Source organism: Paramormyrops kingsleyae, chromosome 22 (genome assembly GCF_048594095.1).
Source record: "Paramormyrops kingsleyae isolate MSU_618 chromosome 22, PKINGS_0.4, whole genome shotgun sequence".
NCBI classification, from domain to species: domain Eukaryota; kingdom Metazoa; phylum Chordata; class Actinopteri; order Osteoglossiformes; family Mormyridae; genus Paramormyrops; species Paramormyrops kingsleyae.
Window position 1 is genome coordinate 5,007,221 of NC_132818.1, and position 15,491 is coordinate 5,022,711.

General features: G+C 44.9%; 1 protein-coding gene across 2 annotated transcripts in view; it reads left to right on the forward strand.

The window, feature by feature from the left end:
- Positions 1-459: 459 nt before the first annotated feature.
- The window catches only part of baiap3 (BAI1 associated protein 3), a 45,347-nt gene continuing 30,315 nt past the window's right edge, over positions 460-15,491 (forward strand). Inside the window, exon 1 of one of the 2 annotated variants that reach the window (XM_023816520.2) lies at positions 460-751. The gene's annotated coding sequence lies outside the window, so the exon portion shown is untranslated. The remainder of the gene's footprint in view (positions 752-15,491) is intronic. The other variant, XM_023816519.2, reaches the window with a different exon arrangement.

Here is a 15,491-nt window from a genome sequence, read left to right on the forward strand (position 1 = left end):
GGGTGACCACTTCTGACCCACCTTGTAATTGGTACTGGGCAGGTCAACAAGTGCTTCCCAAGGACTGCTGTCCATATTTCCACAAGTATGCTTCAGTACCAGTGCCCCCATTACCAGTGATTAGGTGTGCTGAGATCACAGAATCATTCTCAGCCTGAAATTCAACACAGAATAGCGTTGCCTCCACAAGCACTTTAGCTTTCCATATACTGTATTTGCAATTATCGTCTAAGTGGAATGACCTGGACGATAATGTTAGAGAGATCGAGATATATCAGTACATGTTTATCAACATTTTAACTGCTGTATGTTTGTTTAGCTTTTTGTATTTTCATTTGTTTACATTTCCATATCAGTTTGCAGTTATGGTTGTTTGTGAGCCTTTGTTAACACATGGCAAAAGACGCAGGTCTAGCTGAGCAGGCGAAGCACAGAGCCTCCCGTCGCCTTGACTGAAGAGAGATTTTGATATCCCTCAGCAACAGCCCTAGGCAAGAAAACAGTGCCAGCACTTCCCCTGACCATATATGGAAAGCGCCGGGAATGAAGGAGAAAATATCTCAGAAAATTGAAAGATTTGTCTGTTATCAGGCAAACTAAATCAGCGTGTATTGCAGCACTTACTCGTTTCGGACTTTTGACGTTTCGTGAGCGCACATCGTCGTCACCCTTTATTGCTGCAGACAGAATGAAACTCTAAAAAACGGCACAAACACAGGCGCGTCATACACGGTGAATGAGAAGTCCACAGGTGAGTGTTATCTATGCTTTTATTGCAACTTTGAAAGCTTTCTGTTCGTGTTTTTGTTCATCGCCATTCGACATATGGACAACTTTACATATGTACGCGTCGATGTTGCATGGATTGCTGTTGCATGAGCGCACGAATACATGTCAAGGAAACCTGTTGATTGCTGTTTCTTGCCTTGATCGTTTTTGTTCAATCGCTAATAAGTATATAAATAGTCGTGTCTAATTAAAAACACTAGCATATATTAAATGTTCTATTTTTGTATTTTATGGGGACAGTCGCATCCCCGAGACTTGCAGTGCGTTACATTTCTTTACGAGACGCAACATGAAATAATCACTCACACAGACATGTTAATTGTGATGCCTGTTGTTTTGCCGGCACCGATGAGTGACACGCACTAACAATGCAGCTGTCTTTCACATAAAAGAATTTACTTTGACTGATTCAAACAATAAAACTGCCAATTTCCTTATTGGCATTCCGTGAATTTGTCAGATGTTTGTTGTGATTTTGTGACTCATTTTTTCAGTAAAAGCAGTGGAGGATTTATCTACGATATCGATATCTATAAGGAAAGAACGTTTTGAACTAAAGTGTAACATTTTCCCTCGTTTAGTGGTCGTGGTGCAGACATCTAACTTCTCTTACTTTTAAGTATGAATTCACAGTAGAGACTAGTGCATCGTTTCAGTTTTTCCACAGTAACATGTTTGTAATTGTGTTTATAAGCGTAATGAGTACTGATTAGCGTTGTTTTATTCCCAGGCATGGTGTATGTCTGAATTGATTGTTGTGCGGTTTCTTCAGACATGTTGCCCAATCTTTTAAACTTCGTATATAGATATTAATCGTATTTTTATTGGAATGCTATGCTTTTCAAATAATTTTTGTTTTCCAGGACTAGAGCTCTGGTAAATGTCACGCAGGTGTAAAACGACAACAAAATCGCTTCGGGAGTATAGCCTATAGACAGACGATGTCGTTTTGTTTACACTTTGAAAACTGTATGTTACATGTTTTTAAAATCGGTTCGTGGAAAGATTGAAGCGTCTGAACCCCCGTGAAATCCCGTGAAACATTAAAACGCAGAATAATTTGGAACCTGTGGGGGGGAACGGTGCGGGATGTATTTAATTCTCATACCTTTATACACAAATTTCGTAAATGTTTCTAGACAAACTGAAGACTAAAAAGTCGCAAAAACTGCACACATAATCATAACGCGTTTTATATGACATTAGCTCTTTTTACATGTGATAGGGAATCATTTTCTCTGAGGTCGCCGTTACTCATGGAGTCCGCCTTCGAAATTGATTTTGCGACTTTTTGCAGATGTTTTGGGAAGGAGACAGAGACATGTGATGAAATCTAGCGAAACAGAGTAATATATCTAAAGTGTTATAATATCTATTGTTTATCCGTATTAAGAAATTAATTCTAATCTGGAATGCGTCGCGCACATGACTGTTATAATATCTAATGCTTAAATGTAATTAAACAGCGCTTTCCCTTACGTGTATATGTTGAGGACCCGCAAAGCAAGATTCTGTGTGCAGTATTAATTATATCTGAAGTCGGTGTGACCGGTTTCACTCAATTACAGACTAAATATGGAATCGATGTCAAATGACCGCTTTGTGATGTTTTTGCTGATCACATACAGGTTGTTAATAAAATGTTATTAAAATATCAACAGTGATGTACAATTGGCGAGGACGGAAAAGTTGTTTTTTTATTCATTTATTTTTATTGCGCAGATTTTTTTCAGTTCCCACTGATAAGTCGCGCCAGTCTCGCCCGATACGTGTTTACACTGAAATAAGTGCATGTCTCTTACGCGAGAGACGTTCACGGAATTTTTTGCCCTGTTTCAAGCACTAGAAAGAGGCAGGAATTTATCAATGTTATAACATAAGTAGTCAGTTTCCGATTTTACGGGATTTCCAAGGTAAAAATCATGGTTTATGGAGAATGTTATTTCTTTACACATAATCACCTTTATAAGATCCGTCTACTAAATTTCAGTTGAAGGAATGTGGAGAAATGTCAAATCCAAAGATCAACAATCGTCTGGGAATGTTTAAGTACTAGAAATCCTAAGGAACTATTCCAGGTGACTGTAGTGGTTCGCTAAGTGTTTCCATGGTTACACAGTATCAAGAGAGGTGTTGCTAAAATTGAATATTAAACAATATTTAATTGCTATTTGACACCAGAGCCATTAATCTTTATTTATTTTTAAATGAATATATCTTTCTTAAGATTTTAATAATTAAACACCTGATAAATGATCCCCCCGTAAACATTAGAGCTTTAAATGGAAATTAATTAAATGTTGCGTTTTTATATTAAAAATGTTTGAGTTGATCTCTTTGAAGTTCTGGTATTCGTGTTCAGAGGTTCTAGTAAACTTTATGATGCAAAGGTTCGTGTTGTGGCGGGACATCATGAAGAAGGAACAATCCACATAGCGACTGTCAACAAAAGGAGGTTTATTAACAAACAGAACACAACTGGCGAACCAGAAAGTTAAGGGACCACGAGGGGTCAAAACAAAACAAGTAAAGCCTGAGCTAAATAAAACTAGGAAAACGTGCAACTGAGTAAGGAGTTAAACACTAGAGACACGGGAACTAAGACTCTACCAGAGAACAGCGCTGACACAGACCAAACATCCACGTCTTCCTAGCATTGATAAGCAATGCGGGGGCCCCAGGCAGCGTGCAAACACACTACGCACACAGGGGCTACAAAACAGAGGAGTTAACAAAATGGCCAGCGACGCTGGATGGCCAAACGGGGGCAAGACACATCAGACAGGGCCAGACGGGCACTGATCCTGACAGTTCAATGCAATTTTATGAACAAATATTAATAGGCTGTATTTATAAACGCATTGCAACATTTCAATATTAATGCCTAGTTTAAGCTATACCTATGTAACCTACTTTAAAATACACACAGAAACATATATAGTGTATTTGTGTGTGTGTGTGTGTGTGTATATATATATATATATATATATACAGTATATGTACAGTGGTTATATAGCGAAATCCAAAACAAATACTGAGCTTGAAATTCCAATCTAATTGCAGATTAGTTTGCAAATGTAAAGGTTCGGGGGTCATTTTCAACATGCGCTGAAAAGACAGCATTTCATTTGCACATTCTGTCTCAGACTTTCCTCATCTGTGTACTATAGTCTGGTGTTGGAAAAAAATACTAAATTTAGGGGGAAAAAAGCGTTGTGTCATTTGTTTTGAAAATGATCCCTAGCTATAGAATAAGAGAGAGACAGACACAAACACACATACATGCATCCATACATATGTAGTTGATGATAATTAGCCAAAGTCGCCCTTTAAATTGATTATGCATTCAGGAAACTCATTATTTTTATCTCCAGCCCTAGCATCCATCATACCCATTTGCCCTTAATTGATTACTCTCTGCGAAATATTAACACAGCACCTACAATCACTGGAACAGCCCCAATTTCTGAATCATGTTACAAGTTGTAGCATTTTTCATGTTGCTCTTGTAGTGCTGGTGGTAAGAATCTGTGTCCCTGCTGTGTTGGTGCCAAAAGAAGTGATTGTACATTTTCACTAGCACTTAATTCTTAGGAAATTTAGTAAGCACTCAATGCGATTAATATATTATTGCATACATTCCAGTTTCGCTGTATTCTTGTATAAAAACAGCCAGTCCTCTGTCTCATTGAGGTTGATTGTTATATGGCCACAATAATGAGATGGATCCCATTTTCTAAAGATCTCATGGGTACAAGGACAGGTCACACATACCTCATGCCTATGGAGGATGTAAAAGGGCTCTTCGTTATTGCCTGGAATCTCTTCAACCAAAACAGCGGCCTTTCATTGTATATCTTAAAAGGTGAAACAAATAGTGCAAACTTCTGATTATCTCTGTTCTTTCACAGACACAACTGCAGTCGCAATATATCAATACATCTGTTTAAACATGCCAGCTACAAAAGAGTGTCTAGACTTATTAAAGGTGCAGGTTTGGTTTCGATGTTGGTAGGTTCCAAATCAGCCCCGACCCCCCACCCCCTAAACACACACTGTACCCCCACAGTGTTGGTAGGAACCAAACCAGCCCCGAGCCCCCACCCCCTAAACACACACTGTACCCCCACAATGTTGGTAGGAACCAAATCAGCCCCGACCCCCCACCCCCTAAACACACACTGTACCCCCACAGTGTTGGTCATTACTGTCCATAACTAAATCTTTGCCCTTGAGATTTATGTTTTCACAGCCTTTTTTTAGAATTTAAGAAGATCTCACTTTTACTTCATCCATCCATTCTCCATATCTACTTGACCTTTGTGGAGCCGATCCCAGAAGGTATGAGCATGAGCCAGGAAATGATCCAGGATGGGGAATCAGCCCCGCATAGGTCACACAGAGCGTCCAGCAGCTCCTGCTCTTCTCTGCATGTTCCTGGGCTGTGAGGAAACCCCATAATGACACTCAGAGAAGGTGAACCCTCCCTCCGTGGCGTGAGCCAGCCGTGTTTGCCACTGCACCACGTTCTAGGTGGATCATACGGCTTTTTAACTTCTTCATAGTCTTCTTGACTAGTATAACCCCCTAATTAATGACTGATCCTTTGACCCAGAAATCATATGTTCTGAAACTGAAATACATGTTCTCTCTTCATTTACAAGAACACTCAAATCCCTGAAGGTATATTTTCCTCTCTACATCACAGATGGCATGTAAATGTTATTTTGCATCTTACTTTAAAGCTGCGTATTTTTAAAGTCACATTAAAAACACATGCTTGATAAGCAGAGTAGATGACTGTGTCAAGTTAGAAATACAATAATCAGCTTCTATATAACAAGTTTTATTTTAAAAGCGAATCTTTATGAATCCTTTAGTAGTTCTTAAAGCGAGAGAGTATGATACATCTTAATATCTATGTATAGGTTACTCATTTTCAGCTAACATGCCTACTCACTGTAAGCAAAATCCACATTGAAATCCCACTGGCAGTACTCTGGGGACTTGTTTAAAGTGTTTTCTATAAATATGGAAAATATCTTAATTATGTGAGTAATTTAACTTGGCAACATATTAAAGAAAGATCACACAAACTCATTTGCCTCTGATTACTGGCGTAATTGAAGTTTCTTGTTAAGTGTGATGCAGAGCAACTTTTAAAAAAAAGACTTTCTGAGGTAGGTTAAAGAACATGTTTGATTTTCTGTTCTTCAGTGAGTCATATTCTGTCACCTAAATTATTAACAGTGAGAGCTAAGCTTTGTTTGAGCATTTTTCCCTTTCTGGGTTGCATGCAGTTTCTGGATTTTTAACTAGGTCTCTAGGGAATTAAGGGAACACATGGAATGATGGAGAATGGTAGGTTCGGTGTGCTGAATCCTTTTTGTGTGACAGTCTAATGAGGTTTGTGAACAATAACCAGGATTATTGCTTTCACATATTTAGCCAAGTAACCTTGGTTTTCTGTACCCAGGCTATGATAGAGCATTGTTCAAATATTCTATACCCAGGGCCAGGCATATGTTTGGCAAATAAACAGTATTCAACAAAAAGATAGCAAGGAATTATCAAATCTTTCGACAAGCTCTTACAAGACCATCATTGCTCAGAAACACCCTGTAACCTAATAGACTGTTGGATTTCTTATGGAAGTTACCATTACGTACCTCCCTGGTGTCTTCATGGACCATTGAAACATCTTGAACTGAATCTCTTGGTCAGTGAGTATCTGATACAGGAGAGCAAGTGCCATGACATGAAATGGCAGAACGTGATTACTGCACAAAGATTCTCCTTTAGCGGTTTCTCAGATCATTTCATAATCTGTTATGTTCCATAATTTGTTTGTCATTAAACTTTGATGTAAGTACAGTATGGACTTCATGCCTCATTCACTGGGACCAATGGGACAGGTGATGAACTTTCTCCCTTAAACAGCAGTAGCAAAACAACTTGAAGTTGCATTATAAGCGAGTTTCAATTCAAATACTAGAGACAGAACTCAACCAAAAAGCACAGAGGAATGGCAGAATGTTTAATGTGACATAAAAATGCAAATCCTCACTTTTATAACTGATCACTCTTGTGCTGCTGATATTGTCTCTGGAATATAAAGACGTCTCTAAGGGATTTTTATGGGAAAATGAAACAACAAAGTGGTAATATAGTGTCTCTGTCTTCCTTTACAATGTTATTATTATTATTATTATTATTATTATTATTATTATTATTATTTTGTAGCTGGTTGCACAGGTGGAAGCACAACAGTCATATATGTACCTAAACAATTATTACCCAAACTCTCTTGATATTTTTAAAAGCTTGAGTTGTATTTTTGTCTGGGTGATCGCATGTCCCCATCAGCACCTTTGCTGTGTGTTGGTAGGGCTCAGCCCTCTTGTAAATCCATTTTGTTCTGCCAGACTCTTTGACCATTTGAGATGCAACCTTTTTCCAGGGCACTGTGTAGCTTTTTCACTGAACTGCATAGCATGCAAATTCTGGCTTACAGTCTGCGATGCTGAAAAGCTTCTGCAAGGCTGAAGCACTTAGATTTCCAAATGGAACCAGCTGTGCAGAGATGTATGTTTGTATGCACTTGTCAATAGAAAGATCTTTTGCTTGATTTTCACATTGGCTTCTAGATATGGTCACTTCTACACATTAGCTCATCAGTGGGGGAAAAAAAAGCAATACCCCTTCAGTGGATGTATTTCTGCGAGGACATATTGATGACATGGTTTCTGTGAGTATCTTGTGGTGGAACATGCTGAAGTGACTGGCTGATTAGAAGGACACAATTATTGGAAGACTGAACTGTTGAATTGTTAAAATTCATAGCATCTTCCTTCTACCTGTTAGGCTCATCATAATATGTAACAAGGATTATAATTAAGAAGATTTTTTTATGACTGGAATTATTCAATGCCTTGCACCTATGTCATGAAGATTGTGATTCCTAGTAAGCGCTTGGTTGCTCTGTTGGATGTGATTTCTAAGCTTAAAAAATGACAAAAACAACAATGTAACTAATCAATTTCACATATGCCTTAAAGCACGGGTCTCCAATCCCAATTAGACTGAGAACCACGTCACCACCTCTATAAAGGGAGTAATCTGGAGAGAAGTGCATTTCATATACAGTAAGATTACAGTATCAGTTCTAATGGAACGGAGGCTACAATGTAAGTCACTGACTGAATTCACTCTCTTTTCCTGTCCGCTATATGGGATTGATGACTGTTGCTTTAAAGGGTGCTGCTTGGCCAACAGCCATACATTTCCCTGTCATATACAGCATGAAATGTCACTTTCAGGTTATTGTTAAACACGTTGATTTGCTTTTACAATCGTATTTCCCACTTTCGCAGCAGATGGGTAAATGGTGATTCCCGCGATTAGCAGCTACAGTCAGTGACATTCTCTCCATGGTCATTCCACAGCGACAGCATCCGATTTCACACACTTGCTTGTTGAAGTATGCAGAATAAATAGAACTGATGCTGAGTCAGGTGCCGTTTTAACTTCTGTTTTACTGACTGTTTTAAGGCATGTTTTAGCGCAGACTCAGAGTCGGGAGAACCCACACACGGGGGGAGGATGATTTTACTTCACGCCGAACATAGCATCTATAAGAGGGTCTCCTTACAGCAGCAGCCGTCAAGTGAAGAATCACGCTTTTGTTACAGATGAAGGTTCTCATGAACCATTGAACTATCTCAGAAAGACTAAGATTAATGTTTTACTTAATATTCTGTGCCTATATGAAATACTAACAAATAACTTTAGTTCTATATCATATGTGCAGTAAGCCTTATAGATAGAAAGAAGAGTAAAAGTGTCAGAGGAAATTGTTCCGAACCCTAGAAGGATGACCAGACCAGAACAGCCCACTGAGATGGATATAATGAGCCACCCTGGTTGTTCCTCGCGCAGCCTCTCAGGGTATTGGAGTATTATCTCCGTATTGGAGTACTGCGTACCTGGGATAACTGTTCTTCTCCACCAACCGTTACCATAGAGACCCACCTTCCCACCAGAGGAGAGGTTCAGGCTGCTGAGCTTCCAAAGTCATGTGGGGGGTGGGGGGAGGGGGGGTATTTGAAAGAAACATTGTCCCCTATGCAGACACACAGTTAGGGCTTGGCTGCACCTGCTGGTGCTCCGGAGCACCTGTGCTATGGAAGCCTGTGGATAGTACCAGGGTTCCTGCTGTGCAGGTCGATTTTTTTCTCCACCAGGTGTCGCCACTTCAGAGTTCGCTCAACGAGTTCGCTTATTGGCTCTCAGGGGAAACACTAGCTACCCTTTCAGTGAGACACAGGCTTTTAACAGCATCCCCAGTGTATAGCAGCTTGCTGTAGTCCTCCGCAAAATCTCTGAACATCCTCTCCACTGATGCAGCACCATGAATTATGCAGGAAAAAAGTGAACAAGTTGCGGTAGACCCCCAAAAACAGTACCCCGCTGATACTGGATGTCATTCATGCTTCCGCACAACCCAAACACAGGCACCTCCCTCATTGTGTCGCCCTGTGCGGCCGCCAGTGAATAAACACGGATGTGTCATGTCAATGTGTTAATGAATAACACCAGCCGACATTTTCAAATTTTTTGTTAGGTGATTTAACAAAAACAAGTGCATGTTCTACAGTTTTTCATGTAGTTTCAGAATATGGCTTCCAATTTGCCACCACACTTCTGGTTTTGTCACAATGTACAATTAAAGTTCAACATAAATTACAGCAAATGTTACATTAAAGAAATAGTTCATCCTGTCTTTGCTGGTCACTTAGCACTGCGAAACTGTTTCCGGTATGATTTTCTTTTGTATGAAGCATCAGGACTTTGTCTGTACAATAATCAGCCATCATATTTACATTCCAACGTCTTTGGTATCTTCACTCCATTTCACTAATATCTCGGTGATATCTCTCACCTTGTTCCTTACTATACTTACCCAAATTTTCAGGAAAGTAATCAAGGTGCAGGGAGTCTAGGAAATGCATCTTGACACTCATTCTACATCCAAGATCTTGAAAACGACGTATCATATCCTTGACGTGAACCTCATAGTCGGATGACTTCTTGTTTCCGAGAAATCCATCAAGGACTTTACGTAATTCCTCCCAGGCTTGCCTCTCCACTGTCACCATTTTGGCTGCAAGTACACTGTCCCTCAGCAATCTTCTTATCTGTGGTCCGCCTTCCGGTACTGAGTGACAGAACCTGAAAGCGGACCTTAGTTCTGCATACAAAGGTCGGCGTCAGTGGACCTGCAGCAGCATACCTGTAAGTTTACATAACTGCAAGCTGCCTGTAAACCCTGCTGAATAGTTTGTACGAAAAGTTAGTCTATGACAGGTTGCTGGTTATTTTATATGACTGATATGCAATGCATTGAATGTGAAAAAAAGTTAAGTCGAAATCACAGAAAAACCAGACGTGCTGGAGCAAAACTAAATATACTAAAAACGTTTGTTTATGAAGTGTGTTTGAAAAAATGTAATTTGATATTATTCACCAAATTTGATGTCGGCTAATGTAATCAGAGACACAGGAAACTGAGCTGACTAACTCTATTCTATACAATGTACCTGGACTCGTTACAAAGCATCTGGGCTTGATGTGGTCAGATTACTGAAGGTCATCGTTATTTTACAGATAAATACTCAGATTTTTTTTCACGTTTCTTTTAGTTCATGAACAGGCTTTGGGGCACTCCCAAGATCACAGAAATCATTCCACTGAGTGTCGGCAAAGAGTCGTGATCTGAGGGTCCTTCATCCATGTGGTCACACCTTTGTGTGGTTTCTGCAGAGGAATCTTACAGGTTCAGTCTCGTCATTCCCACGATGAAGAGCTCCAGTGGCTCTAACAGTTTTGATGTAGGCGCATTTTTCTGGTAGGGTTCAAGTCCACGGACCCCCCTAGAGGAGGACAGTAAATTCAAATAAACAGAAAGCCAGGCTCACGTTCACAGTGAAGGGTTTGAAGGAAATTAAAATCAAGTGAACCACATGATCATGATCAGTTACCAAATCTTAACCAACTCTTCATAACTAGCAGACCCTGATTTACTAGGCTGCCTACGGGTGCACCATAAATAATGTGTCCCCTGTGGTGGAAGCCTGAGGAGGTAGGGCTGTGTCAGGGGGGAACATGCACATTCCGCATAGGTAGGGCTGTGTCAAGGGGGAACATGCACACTCCGCATAGGTAGGGCTGTGTCAGGGGGGAACATGCACACTCCGCATAGGTAGGGCTGTGTCAGAAGGGAACATGCACACTCCGCATAGGTACGGCTGTGTCAGGGGGGAACATGCACACTCCGCATAGGTACGGCTGTGTCAGAGGGGAACATGCTCACTCCGCATAGGTACGGCTGTGTCAGAGGGGAACATGCTCACTCCGCATAGGTAGGGCTGTGTCAGGGGGGGACATGCACACTCCGCATAGGTAGGGCTGTGTCAGGGAGGAACATGCTCACTCTGCATAGGTAGGGCTGTGTCAGGGGGGGACATGCACACTCCGCATAGGTAGGGCTGTGTCAGGGAGGAACATGCTCACTCCGCATAGGTAGGGCTGTGTCAGAGGGGAACATGCACACTCCGCATAGGTAGGGCTGTGTCAGGGGGGAACATGCTCACTCCGCATAGGTAGGGCTGTGTCAGAGGGGAACATGCACACTCCGCATAGGTAGGGTAGTGTCAGGGGGGAACATGCTCACTCCGCATAGGTACGGCTGTGTCAGGGGGGAACATGCACACTCCGCATAGGTACGGCTGTGTCAGAGGGGAACATGCTCACTCCGCATAGGTAGGGCTGTGTCAGGGGGGAACATGCACACTCCGCATAGGTACGGCTGTGTCAGAGGGGAACATGCTCACTCCGCATAGGTAGGGCTGTGTCAGGGGGGGACATGCACACTCCGCATAGGTAGGGCTGTGTCAAGGGGGGGACATGCACACTCCGCATAGGTAGGGCTGTGTCAAGGGGGAACATGCACACTCTGCATAGGTAGGGCTGTGTCAGGGGGGAACATGCACACTCCGCATAGGTAGGGCTGTGTCAGAAGGGAACATGCACAGTAAATTCAAATAAACAGAAAGCCAGGCTCACGTTCACAGTGAAGGGTTTGAAGGAAATTAAAATCAAGTGAACCACATGATCATGATCAGTTACCAAATCTTAACCAACTCTTCATAACTAGCAGACCCTGATTTACTAGGCTGCCTACGGGTGCACCATAAATAATGTGTCCCCTGTGGTGGAAGCCTGAGGAGGTAGGGCTGTGTCAGGGGGGAACATGCACATTCCGCATAGGTAGGGCTGTGTCAAGGGGGAACATGCACACTCCGCATAGGTAGGGCTGTGTCAGGGGGGAACATGCACACTCCGCATAGGTAGGGCTGTGTCAGAAGGGAACATGCACACTCCGCATAGGTACGGCTGTGTCAGGGGGGAACATGCACACTCCGCATAGGTACGGCTGTGTCAGAGGGGAACATGCTCACTCCGCATAGGTACGGCTGTGTCAGAGGGGAACATGCTCACTCCGCATAGGTAGGGCTGTGTCAGGGGGGGACATGCACACTCCGCATAGGTAGGGCTGTGTCAGGGAGGAACATGCTCACTCTGCATAGGTAGGGCTGTGTCAGGGGGGGACATGCACACTCCGCATAGGTAGGGCTGTGTCAGGGAGGAACATGCTCACTCCGCATAGGTAGGGCTGTGTCAGAGGGGAACATGCACACTCCGCATAGGTAGGGCTGTGTCAGGGGGGAACATGCTCACTCCGCATAGGTAGGGCTGTGTCAGAGGGGAACATGCACACTCCGCATAGGTAGGGTAGTGTCAGGGGGGAACATGCTCACTCCGCATAGGTACGGCTGTGTCAGGGGGGAACATGCACACTCCGCATAGGTACGGCTGTGTCAGAGGGGAACATGCTCACTCCGCATAGGTAGGGCTGTGTCAGGGGGGAACATGCACACTCCGCATAGGTACGGCTGTGTCAGAGGGGAACATGCTCACTCCGCATAGGTAGGGCTGTGTCAGGGGGGGACATGCACACTCCGCATAGGTAGGGCTGTGTCAAGGGGGGGACATGCACACTCCGCATAGGTAGGGCTGTGTCAAGGGGGAACATGCACACTCTGCATAGGTAGGGCTGTGTCAGGGGGGAACATGCACACTCCGCATAGGTAGGGCTGTGTCAGAAGGGAACATGCACACTCCGCATAGGTACGGCTGTGTCAGGGGGGGAACATGCACACTCCGCATAGGTACGGCTGTGTCAGGGGGGAACATGCACACTCCGCATAGGTACGGCTGTGTCAGAGGGGAACATGCTCACTCCGCATAGGTACGGCTGTGTCAGAGGGGAACATGCTCACTCCGCATAGGTAGGGCTGTGTCAGGGGGGGACATGCACACTCCGCATAGGTAGGGCTGTGTCAGGGAGGAACATGCTCACTCCGCATAGGTAGGGCTGTGTCAGGGGGGGACATGCACACTCCGCATAGGTAGGGCTGTGTCAGGGAGGAACATGCTCACTCCGCATAGGTAGGGCTGTGTCAGGGGGGAACATGCACACTCCGCATAGGTAGGGCTGTGTCAGGGGGGAACATGCTCACTCCGCATAGGTAGGGCTGTGTCAGAGGGGAACATGCACACTCCGCATAGGTAGGATTGTGTCAGGGGGGAACATGCTCACTCCGCATAGGTACGGCTGTGTCAGGGGGGAACATGCACACTCCGCATAGGTACGGCTGTGTCAGAGGGGAACATGCTCACTCCGCATAGGTAGGGCTGTGTCAGGGGGGAACATGCACACTCCGCATAGGTACGGCTGTGTCAGAGGGGAACATGCTCACTCCGCATAGGTAGGGCTGTGTCAGGGGGGGACATGCACACTCCGCATAGGTAGGGCTGTGTCAAGGGGGGGACATGCACACTCCGCATAGGTAGGGCTGTGTCAGGGAGGAACATGCTCACTCCGCATAGGTAGGGCTGTGTCAGAGGGGAACATGCACACTCCGCATAGGTAGGGCTGTGTCAGGGGGGAACATGCTCACTCCGCATAGGTAGGGCTGTGTCAGAGGGGAACATGCACACTCCGCATAGGTAGGGTTGTGTCAGGGGGGAACATGCTCATTCCGCATAGGTACGGCTGTGTCAGGGGGGAACATGCACACTCCGCATAGGTACGGCTGTGTCAGAGGGGAACATGCTCACTCCGCATAGGTAGGGCTGTGTCAGGGGGGGACATGCACACTCCGCATAGGTAGGGCTGTGTCAGGGGGGAACATGCTCACTCGCATAGGTACGGCTGTGTCAGAGGGGAACATGCTCACTCCGCATAGGTAGGGCTGTGTCAGGGGGGAACATGCTCACTCCGCATAGGTAGGGCTGTGTCAGGGGGGAACATGCACACTCCGCATAGGTAGGGTTGTGTCAGGGGGGAACATGCTCACTCCGCATAGGTACGGCTGTGTCAGGGGGGAACATGCACACTCCGCATAGGTACGGCTGTGTCAGAGGGGAACATGCTCACTCCGCATAGGTAGGGCTGTGTCAGGGGGGGACATGCACACTCCGCATAGGTAGGGCTGTGTCAAGGGGGAACATGCACACTCCGCATAGGTAGGGCTGTGTCAGGGGGGAACATGCACACTCCGCATAGGTAGGGCTGTGTCAGAAGGGAACATGCAAACTCCGCATAGGTACGGCTGTGTCAGGGGGGGAACATGCACACTCCGCATAGGTACGGCTGTGTCAGGGGGGAACATGCACACTCCGCATAGGTACGGCTGTGTCAGAGGGGAACATGCTCACTCCGCATAGGTACGGCTGTGTCAGAGGGGAACATGCTCACTCCGCATAGGTAGGGCTGTGTCAGGGGGGGACATGCACACTCCGCATAGGTAGGGCTGTGTCAGGGAGGAACATGCTCACTCCGCATAGGTAGGGCTGTGTCAGAGGGGAACATGCACACTCCGCATAGGTAGGGCTGTGTCAGGGGGGAACATGCTCACTCCGCATAGGTAGGGCTGTGTCAGAGGGGAACATGCACACTCCGCATAGGTAGGGTTGTGTCAGGGGGGAACATGCTCACTCCGCATAGGTACGGCTGTGTCAGGGGGGAACATGCACACTCCGCATAGGTACGGCTGTGTCAGAGGGGAACATGCTCACTCCGCATAGGTAGGGCTGTGTCAGGGTGGGACATGCACACTCCGCATAGGTACGGCTGTGTCAGGGGGGAACATGCACACTCCACATAGGTAGGGCTGTGTCAGGGGGGAACATGCTCACTCGCATAGGTACGGCTGTGTCAGAGGGGAACATGCTCACTCCGCATAGGTAGGGCTGTGTCAGAGGGGGGACATGCACACTCCGCATAGGTAGGGCTGTGTCAGGGGGGGACATGCACACTCCGCATAGGTAGGGCTGTGTCAGGGGGGGACATGCACACTCCGCATAGGTACGGCTGTGTCAGGGGGGAACATGCTCACTCGCATAGGTACGGCTGTGTCAGCGACTGCACCTCCAGGCTGCCTTCAGCAAAACACCTAATTTTCCCTTCTTGTTACATCCTATATTTTGGCAGTTCAGGACCTGTAGTTCAGTACCTATGTTCTGTCCATATATAATTTATCATGCATAAACTCTCCTGAATTTTTGTGTCATTCTTC